Source organism: Prenolepis imparis, unplaced genomic scaffold, assembly GCF_030444845.1.
Source record: "Prenolepis imparis isolate NDT839.2.m4 unplaced genomic scaffold, iyPreImpa1.0 SCAF_6, whole genome shotgun sequence".
Classification (NCBI taxonomy): domain Eukaryota; kingdom Metazoa; phylum Arthropoda; class Insecta; order Hymenoptera; family Formicidae; genus Prenolepis; species Prenolepis imparis.
This window is the reverse complement of record NW_028141164.1, coordinates 4,395,468-4,408,646: the sequence shown is the minus strand read 5'-3', so window position 1 is coordinate 4,408,646 and position 13,179 is coordinate 4,395,468. Positions and strand designations below refer to the sequence as shown.

Below are 13,179 nucleotides of genomic sequence, written 5' to 3'. Positions count from 1 at the left end.
ATAAAATATAATAAAAATAAAATCTGTAAATGATAATGAAAATGATTGGCTTACCGTGTTTAGTAGAAACGAGGATGAGAAAATATAATCTTCCATCGGCGAGACTTTTGAATCAGCGTGTTGTAGAATGATGAAAATTGGAGGAACCGTCAAATTATAAATAATGATTGTTTCCGGATGAAAAACTACATTATGATGAACTCGATGTGCGACGAGTTGCCTTGACTCGATGAGAATCCTTCGAACGTCAGAAAAATGTTTTACGATCCGAAGGGACGTGCGATGGTAATTTCGACGATCGTAAATTTTGAGAAGTCGTTCGCCGGGAGAGAGAAACTTCTTTACGGGCAGGAGGGATGCTGCGTGGACCGCAGCATCCCCAATACTGACCGACAAACCCAGATTTTCGTCTCTTGAAATACGCGGAACTAGCTCGCGGGTTACCGCACTCGTGCATTTGCGATGCAGAATTTCGTCCTTAGATTTCGAGAACCTGCCATTCCTCTTTTCAGAATCTCGTTTCTTCTCCAGTGAGAGCACAGGAGATTACCATTGGTCCAGGCTTAGCGTGAGAACGCGGAGCGGTCAAGTAACGAGATGATGGGAAGATGCAACAAAACAGGTTTCAGTGTATTGCGGAAATATATGGATTTTATTCACCGACGTGAAATGTGAATTTACGTGACCTTAAAGTAGCGTGTGATAAATTTCTTTATATTAACTTCTCCAACAGTATGCATTATGCACGACAAATATTAAAATTATATATATAGATTATTCATTATATTTGTGAAGGACAGTTTATCATAATAATAAAAATCTGTGTGAAATATTTTGCATCTGCAAAAGAAAATAAATTATGTAATAATTAAAACATGAAAAATTTTTATTTGTATAATAAATTAGTGTAAAATATTACGTTTAGATATAATATTCATTAAATAATGGTATGGTTATTTATTATTTAGAATTATTTATTTACATATATATAACGCGATTTTTTTTATTCGTTATTATTTGTGCATATTTTTTTATAATAATTTGCTATTACTCGATTAGTTTCGAATATGGCAGGGCGAACATTACCACTCAAGTCACGTATCCGCATTATCATCAACCTGGTCCGACCAGTTTCATCCCCTGGACCTAATATAGGGGATGACGTTCTTTCCGCATGATACTCGTGCATCTCGTAAGATGACCGGTGGTCATTGGTATCGTGAGAAAACTTGGCACTTTTGAGAGCAGTTCTCAGTGAAACAGGTTTTCAAAAATTTGGTCCAGTGTTGCGTTTTCTCATCTATCTCGTTCCTTCACTAAATTCAATATATATTCGAGTTGTACATATAATGTATAACGATTTATTAATGTAATGTATTTAAAATTACACATTATATAATTATTATTATAATTATTATACATTAATTATATGTATAATTATATATTAATTATCTTAATTAGAGAAATTAGAATAATAATCATTCTGAATAATTTGTTTTTCTATTTTTTTATTATCGCAGTAGTCAGATATTCGGTAAGATTGAGATACTATATGTTTTCTATAAGTACTTAATTCCGTTGATTAAATTTCTAAAGCAACGAGGCGACCTGAAAGCGGTCGTTAATGAAGATCGAAGGGTCACGCTGTCCCTTCCGAATTTTCACTCCGTTTCTTCTCTCTTCCGCGCGTTATGATCCCTCGAGGATTATACGGATCTATCGTTTGCAAAATCGTGTTACTGCACGTTGGTGTTTAAGCATCTAAGGGCTCGAGGCCGCCGCCGGCTTAGGGACGGTTACATGCCGTAATGTACGTATCATTAATCGAGCGTCAAATAACTTGGCACGAAATGGAGTTCATTCTCGCTGGAATTTTCCTAGAATGAAATCCCATGTCATCTCGGCGGAAGCAGCGATTATTTCATACGCGCGATTAAATCACGTGTCTACATACCATTACGATGTAAATGTGTATTTAACATTCTGCAGCGATTTGACACGTTTCTCTTTATTTATTCTTAGTATCTTTTATCGTTTCGCTTCGTTGAATTTTCTAGTATACTTAATACGGTGATTCAGGTCGTATTCATGTCAACATTAATATCATAGCATATATATTTATTGCATCTGATGGAAACTTATTCCACGGATTACAGGGTTCCTGTAACTTCAATTACGATCGGGTATGAATTCTATTTCCAGTTAATGATAGTCACGAGACTCAAGCTATATTTGTGTGGTTTGAAACAGTGATTACAGAGACCGCTGATTTTCCGTGAATTTCGCGCCATACGGAGGTAGCTCGAAGACATCTGAACTTTATATGCTGAAAGGTAGCATACTCTATTCAGATTAATGTCAGTATGATTAATAATATTAAGCTTGAATATATAAATATACTAGCGCACACAGCATTTATTTTTAATGGAGAAAGTGTTAGTTTTTATAAAAATTATTTCAACTTGTTGGGTATGTTTCAACGTCGAATATAACTTCCATATAATTTTTAGTTTATACGAAAATGAAAATATTATTTTATTTCGCAAAACAATCTTGTATAACTTAGAAAAAAATATAGAGTTTTTATAAATTAAAAAAATTAGCAATTTTCATAAAAAAGCAATTAATCATTATGTTGATACATTTTATATGAATTATATATAGATGGTCCGCGCGATGTATGCGTATTCTCTTTTTCATAAGATTATTTTATACTATGCAGTGCATGTACTAGTAAATTGCTCGGATTCTTCTTCACTTTCCAATATTGAACCAGTTGGAAATATCATGCACGATCTTTCTAACCGGCGCAACCATGTGACTGCATCCCGCAGAGTCAATCGTTCCTTCCTCTCGTTCCCCCGTCCACCCCGGGAGAACCGCGTGGTGGATAGCGACGATTGCAAGTCGGCAATTTAATACGAACGCGATAGTGTACGAAGGAGGACCGAATGAAACTCGGAATGAGGGAAACGGAGGAAAGAGGAAAGAGGGAGGAGGAGGGACCGACCGGTGGGAATGACTGAGGGAGGATCGGGGTAGTAAGCGGGGGTGGTTGCCAGTAGTGGAGGCCGTGGTGTTTGGAGGTTAGACCGCAGTTACAATATCGCTTGATTAGAAATGTACATAGCGTATATGCGCGCGGGCCGCATATCCAGATGGTGGGTGGGCGGGTTGGGTCGGGTCGATGCCTGGGCAACTCCATAGTTTAATGCACGGACCGTGGAACTTGCAATAAGGAAGGGTGAACGGCGAGCGGGTGGTTGGTGGCCGCGGGGCTCTTGTGGAGGATAAAGGAAGGGGAGGAGAAGGGTGGCTTGGCGAGGCGAAACGGACTTGGGGATGCTGCGCGGGCTAAGGGGGGACCTAGTGTGGCGCGAAGTCTGTCCGTGTGCATACTCGCGCGCACACATCTACGCAAACGATAGTTTCAGTCTGCGGCATAACGCGATCGTGCTACTTGCGGGGGTGGTAGCGATGAGGCCCTCCGGAGGCGAAATGCCCGCGTTGCTCTCGTATACCATCGCATACCTTCGCATTTGAACTTACTCGCGACGCCAATCGGCTCGCAACGTTATCGCCGTCGCCCGTCGTCGTCGATTTTAGCCCCAATGACTCGAGAGAGCTTTCGATGAGACGCCTTGTCCGATAACGATACGCGTTATTTACTTCTTCTATAATGATTGTCAGGAGCAATTCAAATATACGAATATACAACTTTCTCATAGTTACTTTTTCAGAAAATTTGTGTATTATTAAAGGAGAATTATCGTCAAGAAACATACAACACACACACAAATATATCTACTTGAGTCTTTAATTAAAATTATACATATTTTAAATTAAGATTTTATATATTTTTTTTAAATATATCCTAATATTGTTAAATTATATGCATATATTTTAGGAAAATATAAAGTTATTTTATGAACATTTACAAACTTTTATTTAACGAAAAAACTAAAAAAAATGTACAATTGATTTTTATTTATTTTATAAATTATATACAAATTTCTAACATAAGATATGTTAATTTTTTTATGCTGTTCTGTTTTTACATGGTAATAGAGTTGACAAATAGCATTTTTATATTTCGATTGTAAATTGCAATAAAAAAAACATATTTTTATTTATATTTATTTTATCTTAAGGAGAGTGCGAGAAATCTGAGATATTTCTCCATCTGTTATCTTTATACAAGAAGCAGGATAAGCTTCTACGAAGGTCGTGTTTAAAAAAGATATGCGCAGCTTAAGCCATACTTTTATACTAATAACGTAGGTGACGATCCGTGTTCTCACGGCGCATTTAGCGCTAAATGTGGCCGTACATAATTTTCATCTTACATTAACACCGAATGCGAATACTAAATAAATAAAACTGCTTACATTTAGTACTAAATGATGCAGAAACGTACGGTATATACTTTCGCGCGAATGAAGACCAAACGGACTGTGATTATCTCAACAAAAAAAAAAAAAAAAATTGATTGACCGAGTTTTTAATGTCACATTGTTGACTATCTTAAAGTAACATCGCTCTTTATTATAATTAGTAATCATTTCGCGATTTCATTGGCAAAGGGGAATGAGATAAATATAATTTGGCGAACTCGATGCGTAGCTCGGAAATATGGCAAAGGCGCCTCACGTGTTCATCCATGCGTTATCAAGATAGTTCTGTATTAAAGCTATACCTGGTCTCTAGTTTCTGGGACCGGCTACGCCTAGACTCGGCCGTTGACGCTACCGACGGAGTGCTCGTCCTCGAGGAATATTCAGCCATTCTCCCATTTCCAGCACCGCCTTTCTCGTTTCTCTGCGGCCGCACTCCCCTTACCGCTACCCTCCTCTCTTATCCTCCTTTACCATCTCCTCGATTCGACCAAAGTTTAGAGAGCTCGCGCTTGAGAGGAACGCCGAACGTCACTGCAATATCGCGTAGTGTTCCCGAAGAAGATGGTCGCAACGTTGAACATGATTGCCAAACTCGGAATAGCTTGCTCGTGCTTCGCTGCTCTTCGAATCAATACGAAAAGCGTATGGCAGGTTGAATATAGGTTTCCATTTTCCATATTCTGATTCCAGTTAGTTTCTTGTCTATACACGACGGTACATATTTCTTTTAATTTCTGAATATTTTCTTTACCCTATCAATGTCGTTATATTTTTTGAAATTATTGAAAACTACTTAGTCTTACTAATTATGCGATAAATGATTATTTGAAATTATTGCTCGTAAAGAGAGAGAGAGAGAGAGAGAGAGAGAGAGAGAGATTATCTAATATTATAATATAATAATATTATAATATACAAATTCTTTTTTGTATTATTTATTATTAGTTAATAATTAGAGAGAGGAATTATTATTGCAATCTCCAATATATTTTAATATTATACTTTGAGACGAAAATTAGCAATATTATTCTCCGATTTGGAGGCGCATTCGCTTAGTGCGAATAAACAAATTTGAAAGACCAATAATGCAAGAAGCTTATACCTGCGACGATGCCGAACGAGTATCTCTGAGAGCAGAGGTGCAAGACAAACGACGTTGTTTCCATGGGGGGATACCAAAAACAGCGGGTTGGGCTGGTTCCTAGCAGTTAATTAGTTGAATAATGCAGCGTTAATCTAGTCAAAATTACATACATCTGGACCACGCGTGTAGTTTCGTTCTGGTAAACTCACGAGTGTGGTTGTTTGCGCGCGCGTTCGCGCAATCCACGAGCGTGTGCGAAGTAGGATTCGCTTCGGTTGAACGCAAAGAGCATCCCGTTACAATTTCAGGTGCACCATTTGCGCAGATAATTCTTTGTAGCCGCGTGCCAATTGAATATTGATGGCTGCAATGGAACGATTAAATTTGTCTTGATCGCGAAATATGTCATAATTTAAATGATTAAATAGCGTTTACGGATTAATCTGTTTTTCGCATTAAGTATGTAAGTTTGCGACAGTGAGATAAACTTAGTACGCACAAAGGGTAAACCTTAAGGCTTACCTTGAGTTATTCATATACGTAAAGAAATGACAAAGGTCGTACAATAGTGATCTCGAGTAAAGGTCAATATGTGTTTCACATCGTAAAAGCAATCTTAGATAGAAAATAGCGACGTGGCGTACATCATGCTAAAACTATCGAAGTTCGCAGTTAAGCTCTACATGTTATAAACGAAAAAAAAAAAAGTAAAAATACGATACTCTGTCGCATGAAGTTTCTAACTTCATCCAAGTAAAGAGACGCATTAATATCTCAATTATTATATCGGTCAAATAGAGAAAATCTGTTGAAAAATAAATTCCAATAATTTACATCAATACGAATAAATAAATGCAAAACATTTTGACTTATTAATAGTATTCTTTAATAAATTATTCATCGAAATCTATTCTGCAATCAAAGCTTTTTATTGACAGTACTCTCCTTATTCCGTTGATTCGATAAAGCAATCAAAAGATCGAACCGATGAAGCGAAGGGGGAATGTGTGAATGCGTATGAAATGCATGTATTGTTGTGTGAAGCGTACGCAATTTCCTTGTGACCCGGCACGGTAGCTTGGAAAAGGGAGAATAGAGAGAGAGAGAGAGAGAGTTCCTTTTCTCGTCGTTCTCCTATTCGTTCTCCGTGTAATCGAAAGTAATTATATTAATTGCATCGCACATCCCCAGGACCGTTACGAGAGGTATTGGCCCGTCGATTAGTTTCCACGCAAGTACACGCGTGTAAAATGCGCCGTTCACGCAGCCTCCGCGCATAGGTACTGGATCGAGAGGCACTGGACGAGCCAAGTTGCGCAATTAAACGTTAACGAATTAACGTTTCTGCGAGAGACTCTCGGGCGAGCGTCGAGTTGTTAAATAAATGTCCGCGGTTGGGCTCGTGTAATTAGAAAGTGCGATCAGCGCGGCGGAGTGTCGCCGATTCTGTCTAGACGAATTAATCGAGATTCACGACTAATTTTCTGTAAACACGGCATACAAATTACGTATTATTTTTCGCTGCGATGTGTTTCGTTACGTTTTTCTCTACTTTTTCTCCCTATCTATATTTGTCGCATCTTGTCTTTTCTGTTTTCAAATGAGGAGGATGCGCTATCATCGATTCGCGTGCATGATACACGTGTAAATAGAATTTATATTTACGGCGCTATAACCGGATCGAGCTAAACTACGGTAAGTATGCATCGCCGGATTAATAAATAACGATACGTTATGGTATGTCGATAACCTTGCACGGTATTGGAATTCTCATGTTCGAGAACCGCCCATCGAAGAGGGGCAAAATCCTCCCGAAGGTTTCAATGCCCACCACACGGACAACGCCTGTTATTTCCTTATAATTACTCCATTTCCTCCCGCGCGCGTACAATCACACCGAGGCCTGTAGGACTAAATGGGACTCCGATAGGAGAAAACGGTATATATATATATATATATTGGAATGCGATGCACGATCGGAACCAAACGGGACGGCGAAATGCGGCGGCGACAATCGTGGCGGCTCGTCCGAAGATATCGAGGAAATGAATGGGAATGGCTACCGAGCAAAATTGCACCGCGATAATTACCTATTAACTGCACTGCCAGTACCTGGCACCGTTGTCGCCGTAAAGAATCGCATTCATCTTTGCTCACGTGGATAAATGCCAAAGTGCTTTCTCCGTACTTTATAGTCCGGTAAAAGTTGGTGAAATAAATTATTTGCTAAAACTTATCTCATCTAGTAAATGTGCTATAAATTATCCGATTATTTAAATTATTATTAAGCAGAATAAGTCGTCCTCTATTTCAATTTTTTAAATTAAATAAAGATAGAAAATAGAAAATTATTTTCGTAAATTGTAAAGTTTAGTCTTTTCTCTTTCGTTACTAACACTAATTAAAAGTATGCTTTATGGCTGAGAGACAAGAATTCAGCGGTCAAACTGACCAATTTGATCGTTCAAGTGTAAATAATTTACGCCTTACTACACATAGATTAAACATAAAAGCCTTTGAGAGTCTCGGGTTTGCATTAGTCAGCGAGCATTAATCAATAGACAAGACGGTAATCAGGAACGTCCGGCAAGTAGGTCGATCGGAGGTTCGCCAGGAACCTTTCGATCTTCGTTCGCCGCAGATGGAGATTCCTCGTCGCGCGATGAATGCACGCCTATGTGTATATGTATGTGCGCGCTATCCGGTTGCACCGGACTGTGTGCAGCAACAGGGTTACCCACGGCTCTGGCCGATGCTTTCGTCTTTCGAGATAGAGAGACGTTTCTGTGAAGACTGGAAAGCCGCGATCCCCGGTGCAGACCGGCCGAGATGCCTGGGGGTTGATTGATTAGAGGGTACGGCGTAGGAGAGAAACCGAGAGAGTTTCGGGGCGCGGGTTAGTTCGGCAAGGGGCTCCTGGGTTATTTGGGGTTGAAACGGGGAGACGAGGGAGGACGAGGGAGGGGGGGGGAGGTTGGCGCAGAGCGACGGCGGCGGCAGCGACGACGGCGGGTGAGTATGGGGAACGGTGTTGGATTCGAGGTAGAAGCAAGGTAAAGGGCGGTGGCGAGGGACGGTCGGGCGAAGAAGGGTGGCGGTCCGTCCGGTGTTAGAGAAGGAAGGCTGGAGGCGGTAGTTCGAGGTGCTACAGTTTATAATAGTTGCCGCCGCCCTCGGGCCAACCGACCCTGCCCGCAACTTCCACAGAGTTGCTTAAATCTAACCTCCTCTCACGGGTACGCGGGACGATCAAGTGTGGTCCACGGCTCGGCCGAAAGAATGTAGGTTACTCGGTCTCGGACGGCCGGCAGCGATGCGTTATTTTTGCGTCGTCGCTACTTCCGCTCGCTCTCGTCGCGATCGTGAAAAAGCCTCGCCGGAAAGTGCTTACGGCGGGGGAGAAAGAGCACGAGCGGCAGTTTCGAGTCGCCAATAGTATATCCGCCGAGCGACAGCGCGCGTGTGCCGTAGATTAGTTTGTAGTTCGTCGTTAAAGAAAAAGCCGAGTTATTAGTTGTGGCTCAGAAGGGTCAAGCAGGAAGATGAGGAGGTCAGGCGGCCCGTGTTCGCGCGCGCAATTTAGCGCGAGCTTATCAGATTCGTCGTACTTCCTACGTAATTTATACTACTTACTTAGGTGACGCGCGCGTCCTATCTTCCTTTACACTTATAAGAACAATGATTAATGACTGATAATTCTCTTTGCAATTTAAATACGAACTATATTTCGAATCATATCCTTAGATTAATAACACATTTTTTGTGATATATTTAAATATATATGAGAAGATATACATATATCTTAGATATCGCCTCTTTTTCTTCGATCTTTCAATCTAAATTTCAAGAAGATATTTCGACCAATCTGCAATCTTTGATTTTCTCTTAACTGATATAGAGTAATGATGTAATGAATATAGACTCTCTCCTTTCCGATTTGCGAATTAACTTCGAAAGAAAGAAACTGCTTCAATATATATGTGCGCATACCTATACAACACACGATTTCTCGGTCCCATGACAGCGGCCTCCGTTATAATTCTCCGTTATCTATGGAAATTCTAAACCATACTAAACAACAATATATATCCCAAAACTATGTAATTCCTCGTGCTTGCGCGTACACGGTATGCAATATGCTGCAGCGAGGGTTGCAAACTGGTTGCGGCACTAATTTGTTTTGCGCTGCCTTTTTGATAATTTATGATCTTTCGAATAAAATTTACGCATTAATTCATTTGAATGTATCAGATAATAATATTTGGATATTGAAATAATATTAGAAGATAGTAGACTAGAAGATAAAGTATGTGAAAAAAATAATGAAAGAAATATCTATGCAAATAATTGCTTGAAAGAGAGAGAAGAGTAATTATCGACTTTATCGTAGAAAAAGCGTGGCGTTTTAAATTTGCAGTCTCTTTTTTTAAATTTATATAATAAGCAGTACAAACAAACTTCTTTATGAATCTGTCTACTTTGGAATGAAAGTTAAATGAAAGTGTTCTCGCATTTACAGTGCGATTCTCGTATTTACTTCCGATGTGAGGACGGAAGAAGGAGATGCAATGTAAGCACGTCGCGACTCTCGACTAAGAATTCGCGTCTTTCCATGTCTTAAGGACAGCACATGCCGGTTCGCTATTACTTCCTATAACACTATCTGCGCCAGGAAACGCCATTGCTTGCTCGTTCCTACGTGGTCCAGGGACGCCGAGGATGATGAGATCTGCAGGCTTGCATCCTGATGAGACTATTAGGATGGCTTGATAAGTCCATAATATTCTGGTCGATGCTGGGCAACGCCGTCGACTCCACCCGGTGTCCTCGCCAAACCGCTACCTCCTCCTCCTTTTCCTCCTCTTCCAACCACCTCTCGCTCGGCATCCAACTCCATCCCCTTTCGTCGTCGCCACCCCTTTTACGTACACGTACGATGCCCGGCTTCGGTCATAGTGACGACAGGATAGGTGACGCTTCCAATTTCCATCGACTTTGTTAACCTCGTACTGTGGTCATTTCTCAGCAGGAGATAACTTCGATCGAACAAAGGACTTCCTGGAAAATCCGATATTTGTCTATGTAGTCAGTGAATTATAGAAGTGTATCTCAAGAATTCGTCATCTAATATTAGCGAGTTTCTTCCAACCACAACACCATTATGTTAAACGATCGAGTTTTTAATATCGTATGACATTTTAAAGGACTGTTAATTTTTTTTAGCTTTATCATTATTCTTTAATGGTTCAAATAATAAAAAAAGCATTTATTCTGACATTTTTTTTCGTGACATTTTAGCACACATTTATATAATGCATTTTCTTTCACTACAATAAAAATTAAATTTTAATGACTGTTTCGTAATAATAAGAATGTTTCGAAGGGTTCTCCAGAAGACAGTCTCGGACAAGGTACCTCGTCTCTTGCGGACGAACGGTCGATGTTGTGCTCTCGAAGCGCCTGAAATTAACTTTGAGCATTACAGATGTCGAGGCGCGCCGCGGCGAGAAGCTAACACCTTGTTAGCCTGACAAATTCGGTCCATCTCTCCTTCCTATCGTCCCTCACGACACTTTCCGTCTCCACCCATGCTTTCTATTCCTGCGACAATATCCCAGCGAGCCTTTACCAGAAATTGAGGAAACTCAGCTTTTAACCCTTTAAATGGATACGCAATTTGCAACTCGCTATAAGAAGCGTCATATTTCAGATCTGTAAAGCAGAAGAAAAGATCTAATTTTTTGCTTTTTGAATAAGCATTTGAAATGTTTCACGTTTATTTATTTTGCTAAATATTTAAGTCATCTTTTGTAAAACTATTAATTCATTGTAGTTGTATTAGTGTTTCTTCTGAATATAAAACAAAAGAAAAGTGTTTCAAGTTACATGAAATTTATATTATTAGTTCTTACAAAGCTTGATATGTATGTTTTACTTCCGCATTCATGATGGCGTTGATTCTCGCACGTATTTTGCGAGCCGGATGATAATCGACTTCTTACGCCAAATGCCGGAGCTGCCTTCCGTCTTCATTGGTCTCCCGAAATTGGCGCGAATGGAATCCCGAGCAGCTGAGGGAGTCCTCGTTGTACATGCGGAGAGTGTCGAGCGTCGTAGGATGCGTCGTCGCTTAATCGGGTCGTATCCTCCGTACTTGCGTACTCCTGGACCTCTATCCCCGTTCAGCCCTTTCTGCACCTCCGTGTCGTCGCGCAATCCACGACGATTGGAAAGTGATATCGAGAATTTCGAGAACTTCACTCGATATTGGACGATTTGCAGGCACTTCCTTTGTGTCGTAAGTGGGTTGGGTGAAACGAGGGTGGGTGGTATGGAGAGGGGACAGATATCGTGGTGACGGCTACGATACGATGTAGGTTGCAGAGGATGGCGGGGACGAACCGATGTGTTTGCGACGAGGCGGAAGGGTAATACCATTGCATGGCCGAGGAGTGCCAATATCCGGCGTGGGCTCGTCGGCGGCATTTAATTGCGTTAGTATTTCATCGCGAGAGTCCACGCCGAGGAGACTTTTCAATTGGGGTCGCAGTCGGTGGAGCAGCCGGTGGAGAAAGCCTTTGGTGGAGTTAGACATGTATGCAGCGATAGGGACGGAGACTGAAAGCTGGCCCTTATCGAACTCGTGCGAAATCGGAGAAAGGTTTACCAGTTCTCTCGCGTTATTGAAATTGAATATCCGCGATGCTTGATATAAATAGAGCGAGCATGAAGCAGAATTTCCGCAATTCGAGATAAATTATCAAAAATGTACAACTAATACACTGAAAATATTCACTGTTCATATTATCATGAAATAATATAAAAAATACAATATAAAGAAATTAAAGGAAAAAATTATACAAAATGTTATAAATTAATTATGCAAACATATGAAAAAATTGTTATTTAAGTTATTATATGCTTATTACTAATTAGTATTAATTATTTTTTGTTTCAGGTCCAGTGATTATTAAAGTGATCTATCGAATGCAAAGGTAAGATTATTTGAAAAATATATGCAATAATTTGTAAGAGGCGCAAAATATTTGATATTAGCCAATTGTTCGATTCATTATTTGTCGCTTTACGAAAATTGACATTGCGCAAGTATATGCAGAAAAAAGTTAAAGTAAAGTAAAGTATAGTAAAATATGTCTATATTCTTCATTTAAATATGTTGTGAATTTCTGTAATTACATTTCTGCAATTACAAACTTTATTATTATAAACTTTTCAATTTATTAATGAAATATGACATTGCGGTGTCGATTTATCTAATTAAACATTTACTTGAATTCTGCATATAGTTTATAAAAAACACTTTCAAATTAAGCTCTGTATAATTATTATATATTATAATATTTTAATTATACATTGTGCATTATATCTCGATACAAATATCGTAATTACATTAAAGAGGTTCCTCGTTCCTTCAATGCATTCCATTTCCTAAACCAAATGGAAAATAAAGATGTATTCTATTTTTGACCGTGTGTCTATTTGTTCCGTCTACATTTATTCTATCTGCCTGACTCGACACTTTATGCCGCATCGGAAGAGATTCAAGGGTGAGTACGAAACATCAGCCGACGGGGGTTACTATCCGAGTAAAATGATGTGAAAGCTTATGAAATGGCGGTCTAGTCCGGCGAGATACCGGGGTATAGTGTGTTTCCACCTCGCACCCAGAGATAATAC

General features: G+C 39.7%; 1 long non-coding RNA gene across 1 annotated transcript in view; it reads left to right on the top strand.

The window, feature by feature from the left end:
* The window catches only part of LOC145937721 (uncharacterized), a 62,859-nt gene extending 49,983 nt beyond the window's left edge, over positions 1 to 12,876 (top strand). The window contains exon 4 of the long non-coding RNA XR_014425612.1: positions 12,440 to 12,876. This is a non-coding gene — a long non-coding RNA (uncharacterized LOC145937721). The remainder of the gene's footprint in view (positions 1 to 12,439) is intronic.
* The last annotated feature ends 303 nt before the right edge of the window (positions 12,877 to 13,179 follow it).